Source organism: Notothenia coriiceps, unplaced genomic scaffold, assembly GCF_000735185.1.
Source record: "Notothenia coriiceps isolate Sejong01 unplaced genomic scaffold, NC01 NC01_scaffold00028157, whole genome shotgun sequence".
NCBI lineage: Eukaryota > Metazoa > Chordata > Actinopteri > Perciformes > Nototheniidae > Notothenia > Notothenia coriiceps.
The window spans coordinates 103,018-106,189 of NW_011360858.1; the positions used below are offsets into that span (position 1 = coordinate 103,018).

The window sequence follows — 3,172 nt, forward strand, 5'->3', positions numbered from 1 at the left end:
GTGTGTGTGTGTGTGTGTGTGTGTGTGTGTGTGTGTGTGTGTGTGTGTGTGTGTGTGTGTGTGTGTGTGTGGCTGTTGCCTAGACACATGTTAAGTATGTTCATCAAAAGGACCCGCAGTGGTTAAATGGCGGCGACTGTTCATTCACTAACCGACATCAAATGTTGGTCGAGGAGGGTTGTTAAACGCGGGATGATGTCATTCGAAGCTGCTCAAAGTGAAAATAAAATAAAAAAACCAGCAGGTGTACATAATGAGCCCCATATGGAATACTGTACGTTTAACCACATGTAATCGATTCTTTAAAGATCGTGTCTGCTTTTAAAAAAATACAGGGTTCAACAGGGCAAGAAACAAGTCAGAAAGATTCTTTAAGCCCCGCCCCCTGGTTACCGTTGCTAGGCCTGAGAAGCTCTCTCCGGAATGTCGTTTACAATGATGACTGACATGTTGACAACTCAAAATAAGTAGACATTTAAGATAGTCATCAAAAGCAGGGTTTCATTAGCTTAAACAGCGCCTTCATTAACATAATGTTATTAGCTGGAATTAATAAGCTATAGTCTACACTTAAAGGAAACATACATGCGTTTCTAAAAAGCTTTATTGCCTTTCCCTGGGAATCTAAATCTGCATCTTGAATTGTTGATGATAGATTTACAAGATATCAATCAATCAACAACTTTATTAATCCCTCAAGGGGCAATTGGTTATGATATATCATTCCAATTTACACGATAAATAGTTCATAGCATCACAATAATAAATAAATAAATAATCAAGTTAAAAGCCTTTAAAGAATTTAAAAGTTTGAGTGCAGAAGGGATGAATGATTTTGAAAAGCGATTAGTCTTTAGAGCAGGTAGAGCATATCTTCGCCCTGATGGCAACAGACGAAATTCATGTGCAAGAACATGACCTGGAGAGTTCGGAAGGATCTTTGCTTTCCGCAGAATCTGTTGGTTACAGAAGGAATTGAAGTCTCTCTGTTCAGGCTGTTCCTGTCTTTCAGAGTAAGGCTATGGAACCAGCAGATAAAAGAAAAACAAATAAATGAATGCTTGGTAAAAACGTAAAAGAATGAAAGGCCTGACAGAGAAAGAGTTCAGATATAACATCAGCAGCATTGTGTTTGTGTTGTAGAGATAACACTGCATATGTGAAAAATGTTTGTAATTAGGTTCTAATGATATCAGGGTTTTTGTCCAAATCTTACTTTCGGTGAGCAGCCTCATATTTTTCTAGAAAAACCTTGTAATATAACCTTGTTTGGATGTTTTGGCTGTGGCAGTAATGCTAATGCTATTTACTGTAAGCCAGTTAGGGGGGAATGCATGGCTTTCATTAGGGTAGACGAACACAGTTAAATTAACTTTTTTGCACTCTTTATGAAGTGATTTTTGAAGTTAGAGGGATTCCAAAACATGGAGAGAAATCCAAGTGAGGCATATTTACCTAACTGTGACAACACTGTTTGCGGATACATCTGAAAGTAAGTGCAACTGTAATTGTGCTGAGCGAACACGTACTGGAAATGAAGTCATGAAATTGTTTCTGTGTAAACTGTTTGGGTAACAATTGGCCTTTGTTTTATGTCGCTATGATCTCATGTGTTGCCCTTTCAGGTTTTTGTTTACGTCAGTCACTTAGTCTCCAAATCAGTGTATAAATAATTTGCTTGTTTGATAGTAATCTGAACACCAGGTAGATTACATTCTGTGTAATAGTACATATCATGTCTTAATGTTACCCTCCTCTGCACAGTGACACATGATGGAAGACCAGCGGTTTTCCCCAGATTTGATATTATAGACATTTATAAGAAATGAGCCCATCTTGTGTTATTGACACACTGATATCTTTTTAACACCGCAGGAGTGAATTACTCCCCCGACGTCCATTAGGGAATACAATCTTTAGCATTTCCCGTTATAAAAAAGAAGCGATGAACAAATATGTGTCAACACTCCAGTGATTTACTGTCCTTAAGATACAACAATACAACCTCTGTTGTCTTTACCACGCAAACATTTTGAAACCAGACACCGCTCAGGTCCGCCTGACAGCACTCCAGGTTTGAGCCTCTGCCACAGAAAACAACAAACTCAAGAGCAAACACGCTCACAGGAAACAATGAGGCTCCTTTTTGGGACGTACACTAAGCATTCCTGTGAAAGGTATGTTTCAACATGCAGCCAGTGTTTGCCCACAAAGAATATGACCCATCATATCCCACAACTTTGCATTCTTTCAACCAAAATTAGGAAAAAATGTAAACTGCAACAACAACTGACGGGATATTGTTTTGGCATCTCTTTAAAGATTGTATTTAGAAGAATTTAAAACGCAAATATGACATTTTCTGGAGTTGTTTGTTGATCAGCTGAAAAGACATCTGACCCCAACCCCCGCAGCAGAGTCAAATATTGACATGACACCCTAATGACACATGCCACTGTCACAGTGTCGTCACTGACAACAACAACCCACTCAAGCTGCCTGTAAATAAGACAGAAACATCCCGAAATCCTCTTAGCGCTGAAGAACTAAACACCAGGCTCAACTTAAATGCTCAGCTTAAGGTGATCAATACGACTTGTGGAGGAAAAGACACCACTCACCAGCAGCTGGTCTCTTTCTGCTCTAACAAAGTCAAGTGTACCGACTGCTGTCTGCCGGCTGGACTGTGACGCAAACCTGCCTTCCTTTCCATAGCTTCAAGGCAGGAGGAGAAAAAAGGAGAGATAGACAGGCGGGCGGTGAACAAGACCAAAAAAGGAGGAAGTGAGCAGGAGGGGGGGGAAACTGGGTATTCCAAGATGTATGAGAACTTTGGAAACCACTTCAAATTTGGTGTAGGAATATGGAAAAGGAGGGAACTCTGGTGGGTGCCAGGGGGTAACACTGGTCAGTTGATATAAGAAGCAGATGTGAAATATGCAGACAAAGGCAGACTTACATTTGACTCAAATGCAAGGATTTGCTGCTGTTCCTTGTTTCGGAATAACAACAAATCAAAATGTTTGGGTCCTGTCAGCCGAACAAACAAACATTCATGAAGTCACTCTAAGATCTAGAAAAGCCACATCTTAACCGTTTTCTGATCGTTGTTACTTACAAATCAGAGAAGATGAATCAATGACCAAAACAAGTCCAACTTAAGTTCTGCTAA

General features: G+C 39.8%; 1 protein-coding gene across 1 annotated transcript in view; it reads right to left on the reverse strand.

Annotated features, from left to right (window-relative positions):
• The window catches only part of LOC104958056 (pleckstrin homology domain-containing family G member 5-like), a 51,781-nt gene extending 49,081 nt beyond the window's left edge, over window positions 1-2,700 (reverse strand). The window contains exon 1 of the mRNA XM_010785764.1: window positions 2,622-2,700. The gene's annotated coding sequence lies outside the window, so the exon portion shown is untranslated. The remainder of the gene's footprint in view (window positions 1-2,621) is intronic.
• Between the last annotated feature and the right edge of the window lie 472 nt (window positions 2,701-3,172).